The sequence below is a fragment of the Ursus americanus genome, chromosome X (genome assembly GCF_024610735.1).
Source record: "Ursus americanus isolate L20-20 chromosome X, mUrsAme1.1.p, whole genome shotgun sequence".
In the NCBI taxonomy this organism is placed as follows: domain Eukaryota; kingdom Metazoa; phylum Chordata; class Mammalia; order Carnivora; family Ursidae; genus Ursus; species Ursus americanus.
Window position 1 is genome coordinate 16632429 of NC_142164.1, and position 6381 is coordinate 16638809.

General features: G+C 39.5%; 1 pseudogene; it reads right to left on the reverse strand.

Moving 5' to 3' along the window:
* Positions 1–5661: 5661 nt before the first annotated feature.
* On the reverse strand, positions 5662–6100 carry LOC123787802 (ribonuclease P protein subunit p25-like protein; annotated as a pseudogene).
* Positions 6101–6381: the final 281 nt, after the last annotated feature.

Sequence of the window (6381 nt, forward strand, 5' to 3'; positions counted from 1 at the left end):
ACAAATAAAATCTTAAAAAAAGAAAGAGAAATTGCTATTATTTCTTTTCAAAATATTTTTGTAGAACTCACCAGTGAAGCCTTTTGATCCTGAGCCTTTCTTCGTGAGTAATTTTTAAATTACTAATTCAATCTCTTCTTAATACAGGTCTATTCAGATTTTTCTATTTCCTCTTGTGTTGGTTATGGTAGTTTGGCTTTTTAAATTTTATTTATCTATCTATCTGTCTATTTATTTTTATATTTTAAAGTAGGGCTCCATGCCCAAAGTGGGACTCGAACTCACAACCCTGAGATCGATCAAGAGTTGTGCGTTCCTTGCACTGAGCCAGGCAGGCACCCCGGTTATGGTAGTTTGTGGCTTTCTAATAATTTGTCTATTTTATGTAAGTTATCTAACTTGTTAGCACATAGTCGTTCCTAGCATACACTTAGAATCCTTTTTATTTCTGCAATTTTGCTAGTGATGTTCTCTCTTTCATTTCTGTTTTCAGGAAATTGAGTCTTTTCTCTTTTTTCTTGGTCAGTCTAGCTAAATGTTTTTCAGTTTGGTGGGGGGTTCTTTTGTTGTTGTTTTTTTGTCTTTTCAAAGAGCTAACTTCTGGTTTCATTGATTTTTCTGTATTCCTTTTCTATTCTCTAATTCATTAATTTTCACTGTAATCTTTATTATTTCCTTTTAATTGCTTTGGGTTTAGTTCGTTCTGCTTTTCTAGTTTCTAAAGGTGGAAGGTTAGGCTATTGGTTTTAATCTTTCTTCTTTTTTAATGTACGTGTTTACAGCTGTAAACGTCCCCCTACTTCAGCTGCGCCCCATAAATTTTGGTATGTTGTGTTGACATGTTCGTTCATATTCATCCCGAAGTCTTCTGTAATTTCTCTTCTGGTATTTTCTTTGGCCCATTGTTTAAGAACGTGCTGTTTAGGGGCACCTGGCTGGCTCAGTTGGAGGAGCATGCAGCTCTTGATCTTGGGGTCATGAGCTTGAGCCCCACAATGGGCGTAGAGATTATATAAATAAATAAACTTTAAATAATATATATATATAATTTTTTTTAAAGAATGTGTTGTGGGGCGCCTGGGTGGCTCAGTCAGTTGGGCGTCTGCCTTCGGCTCAGGTCATGATCCCCGGGTCCTGGGATCAAGCCCCGCATCGGGCTCCCTGCTCAGAGGAGAGCCTGCTTCTCCCTCTGCCTCTGCTGCTCCCCTTGCTTGTTCTCTCTCTTTCTCTGTCAAATAAACAGATAAAATATTTTTTAAAAATTAAAATAAAATAAAAATGTGTTGTTTAGTTTCCACGCATTTGTGTATTTCCTAATTTTTTCTGTTATTCATTTCTAATTTCATTTTATTGTGATCAGAGAACACACTTTGTATGGTTTCAATCATTTTAAGTGTGCTGGGGTTTGTTTTATTGCCTAATATATGGTCTATCCTAGAGAATGTTTCATGTGCACTTGAGAAGAATGTGTATTCTGCTTTTGTTTTGTGTGTTTTATATATATATATCTATTAGCTACAGTTGGTTATAGTGCTATTCAAGACTTCTATTTCCTTTTGATCTTCTGCCTAGTTCTTCTTTCTATTATTACAATTAGGGTATTGAAGTCCTCAACTATTATTGCTGAATTGTCTAATTTCTCCTTTCACTTAAAAAAAAATTATTTATTTGACAGAGAGAGAGAAAGACAGCCAGCAAGAGAGGGAACACAAGCAGGGGGAGTGGGAGAGGAAGAAGCAGGCTTCCAGCGGGGCAGGGAGCCCAATGGGGGGGGGGGCTCGATCCCAGGACTCTGGGATCATGACCTGAGCCAAAGGCAGACGCTTAACGACTGAGCCACCCAGGTGCCCCTAATTTCTCCTTTCACTTATGTCAGTTTTTGCTTCATGTATTTGGGCCTCTGCTTCAGGTGTATGTATGTTAATACTTGGTATATGTTCTTGGTGTATTGACCTTTTTATCAATATATAACGTCCTACTTAGTATCTAGTAGTAATTTTTGTCTTGGCGTCTATTTTGTCTGATATTAGTGGAGTAACTCCAGCTTTCTTATGGTTGATAATTGCACGATATGTACTTTTCCATCCTTTGACTTTTTTTTTAAATGTATGGTAGTGTTATTTTTTTTAAATTTTAATGTTTTTTTATTATATTATGTTAGTCGCCATACAGTACATCCCTGGTTTCCGATGTAAAGCTTGATGCTTCATTAGTTGCATATAACACCCAGCGCACCATGCAACACATGCCCTCCTCACTACCCATCACCAGTCCATCCCATTCCCCCATCCTTTGACTTTTAACCTATTTGTATCTTTTTTTTTTTAAGATTTTATTTATTTATTTGACAGAGATAGAGACAGCCAGCGAGAGAGGGAACACAAGCAGGGGGAGTGGGAGAGGAAGAAGCAGGCCCATAGTGGAGGAGCCTGACGTGGGGCTCGATCCCGTAACGCCGGGATCACGCCCTGAGCTGAAGGCAGACGCTTAACTGCTGTGCCACCCAGGCGCCCCAACCTATTTGTATCTTTCAATCTGAAGTATGACTTCCCATAGACAACATATTGTTGGGTCTTGTTTTCTCTTGTCCAGTCTGACATTCTCTGCCTCTGGATTAGGTTGTTTAATCCACTCACTGTATTTTTTTTTTAAGTAAACTCTACCCCCAATGTGGGGCTCAAACTCATGACCCTGAGATCAAGTTTCATGCTCTACCAACTGAGCCAGCTGGGCGCCCCTAATCCATTTGCTTTAATTTTATTATTGGTATAGTTGAATTTACATTGCTCTTTCCTTTTTTGTTTTCTATAAAATCTCATGTCTTTTATATTCCCCTAGTCCTCCTTTACTACTTTCTTTTGCATTAAATGACTGTTTTCTAGTATAACAATTTAATGCTTATATAATGATTTTTTATTCTATTTTTTTAGTGATTTTCTTTGTGGTTGCTCTAGAGTTTCTCATATACATCTGAACTTATCAAAATCCACTTCACATGTATACTAACTTAGTTTCAGCAACATATAGAAGTATTCCTATATAGCTCTATTCCCTCTTCCCCATTTTGTGCTATCATAGTTATACACGTTACATTTATTATGTTACAAATCCAAACATATGATGTTACAGTTATTACTGCATATAGTTTTATGTCTAGTAAATATGCTGAGAAAAGAAGAGGCCACGTATACATTTATAGTTCATTGTATTTGCCTTCCCATTTACCATTTCTAGTTGTCTTCATTTGTTCCTTCATTTGTTCCTGTGGATTTGAGTAACCATTTGGTACCATTTCCTTACTCCAACACAACTTGATCTCCCCCCACCTGTTTTGTGCTCTTGTTGTCAAATATATTACATTTTTATAGGTTATAGGCACAATGATACAATTAACACATATTGTTTAATACACTTGTTTTTTAATTCAAGAGGAGAAAGGAGATGAAATACAGATTTGTACTCTCTTTTACGGTTACATAATCACCTTTGCTGGTACTCTGCTTTTCATGTAGATTTGAGTTATCATCTGGGTCACTTGTTTTCACCCCAAAGAACTCTCTTTAGTTTTTCTTGTAAAGTGGGCCAGCTAGAGGGCACCTGGCTGGCTCAGTCAGAACAGCATGTGACTCTTGATCTCCGGGTTGTGAGTTTGAGCCCCACACTGGGTGTAGAGATTACTTAAAAATACCATCTTTAAAAAATTAAAATCTTTCACAAAATTTTATAAAAATACAGCGGGCCTGCTAGACTATATCTTGGGTCATAAAACAGAGATGAAATTTTCTCTGACCATATGGAATTAAACTAGTAATCAGTTCCGGTAGATAACAGCAACAGTGAAAACTTCCAAGCTCTTAGAAATTCAGCAACAGATTTCTGTATAATCCATGGGTCCAAGCAGAAACCTGAAGGTAAATTAGAAAATATATGGAATGAGTTGAATGATAATACAATATATCAAAATCTGGGGAATGTAGCTAAAACAGTGCTAAAAGGAAAATGCCTGTTTAAGTATTTTGCCCATTTTTCTAGAATTGTCTGCTTTTTTCTTAATCGTTTATAGGAATTACTTATACATTTTGGATAAAAGCAAGTTTAACCTTTGTCAGTTATAGAATATCCAAGTATCATTTCCCACTCTGTGCCTTGCTTTTTACTGTTTTAATAGTGTTTCTCCATAAACAGGATTTCTTAAATGGATGTAGTCCAGTTTATCAACTATTTCTTTTATGATCTATGGGTTTGTGCCTTTTGGTCTTTTGAAGAAATCATTGCTTTTGCGAAGGTCACAAGCATATTCTCCTTGGCTTTCTTGCAGGCCTTTTGTTGATCTACCATTCTCATTTAGATCCACAATACATTTTGGCTATTTTTGACCCTTTGCCTCTCAATATAAATATCATAATCAATTTGTCAATTTCTTAATGGAAAAAAAACCTATTGGGATTTTTATTGCTATTGCACTGAGTTTACAGATCAATTTGGAGAGAATTGATATCTTTACCATATTGAGCCTAGTAATCCATAATGGTGGTATATCCTTCTATTTTTATGTCTTTGTTTGAATTTTCTCAATATTTTGTAGTTTCTTGTATAAAGCTCTTGGGCATCTTTTGTTAGATTTGTTCCTAATTAATTGATGCTATTTGAAACTATTGTAAATGGTATCTTTTTTTTATAAAATATTTTATTTATTTATTTGACAGAGAGAGGGAGAGAACACAAGCAGGGGGAACAGGGGAACAGTAGAGGGAGAGGGAGAAGCAGGCTCCCCGCCGAGCAGGGAACCTGATGCGGGGCTCAATCCCAGGACCCTGAGATCATGACCTGAGCCGAAGGCAGATGCTTAACCATCTGAGCCACCCAGGTGTCCCTGTAAATAGTATCTTAAAAAACTTCATTTCCTATATATTTGATGCTGGTTTATAGAAATATGCTTGATTTTTTTTCACATATACCCATCCAGCAGCTTGCTAAATTTGCTTATTAATTCTAATAGATATTCTGTAGATTCCTTGGGATTTTTTTCCCTTTCTTTTCTTTTTTTTTTTCTTGCAAAATCATGTTGTAAATAATGACGGTTTTATTTCTTCCTTTCCTGCCATATGCTCTTTATTGCTTTTTCCTGTGTTACGGTGCTGGGTTCCAAGTCTGATGTTGAGTACGAATGACGATAACAGAATTCTTTGCCTCATTCCTGATCTCGGGGGAATATTTTTCAGTAACTCATCATTACTCATGGTGTTTGGTATAAGTATTTAATTTTTTATAGATGCCTTTCATAAGATCAAAAAAGTTCCTTTCTATTACCAATTTGCTACAGATATTTTTTTTCTAATCACGAATGAATATTTTATATATATATATATTTTTTTCAGACAAACAGGAAGAACCTTTATTTCCAACCCACTCCCTGGACCTCTGTCTGAGGCACTGTAGGTAGAAGGCAGAGTAAGCCCTTCTCAAGCATTCCAGAACCCAGCAGGGACCCCACACCTGTCACTTTTCGTGGCACACCAGAGAGAATGGGAGGCGGGACAGGCAGGCCCATTTCTGTGGTTAAAGTCATGGGGGAGATGTTGAGCAGTTACAGAGGCTTGTCAGAGAAGGCACAGACATCCTAGACATTCCCATCTAGAGAATGGCTTGCTCGGGAGGTCCTCAAGCCTTTCGTTAGGGTCAGGCACCACAGCCGGAGCTAGGTGCAGGGCCCAGACCAGTGAGTGCCCCTGGGGGCTGGTAGCCACACTCGCTGGGGTCCAGGGGGTCATGGCTGAGCAGTACCTACACTGCAGGCACGTGATGAGGCACCATAAAGGGATCCAGGCCGGTGTCAGGCGAGATTGGCACCTAGCTGTCCTTGGTCTGCGGGAAGCACAGCTTGGTAAGCTGGTGCCGGTCTCCTACCGGCCACGTGACAATCTCAGCACAGCTGACAGCCTTCCCCGCAGCCCCTCCAGAACCTGAGAACACCACAGCCCCAGCACGTTGCAGATTTTGCTGCCATCTTGGACCTGCATCTCCAGGATGTCAGGAGGTAGCTGGGGCATCGGGGAAGGTGCTGGAGTTCCACAGAGCCAGCTTTCTGATAGTGCTCCATTCTGCTTGCTGCCATGTTGGAATCTCTCTGCCCCCCGCAGGGATGTGTCAGATGGATGCTGGGCGATGTGCCCCGGGCCATCTCCCAACCCTGGCTCTTCACAACATGGCCCTCCCTGCTCCTCATCCCAGACTTCCCAGAAATGGGACCGTACCCCCTCACTCCCAGCTTCTCAGGACAGGACTGTGAGGCATAAACCCCCATTTTTTCTGGACAGAGCCATAACCCTCCCCGCACCCTGTAGTCCCTGAGACTCGACCAAATTCCTCAAACACAGTGCT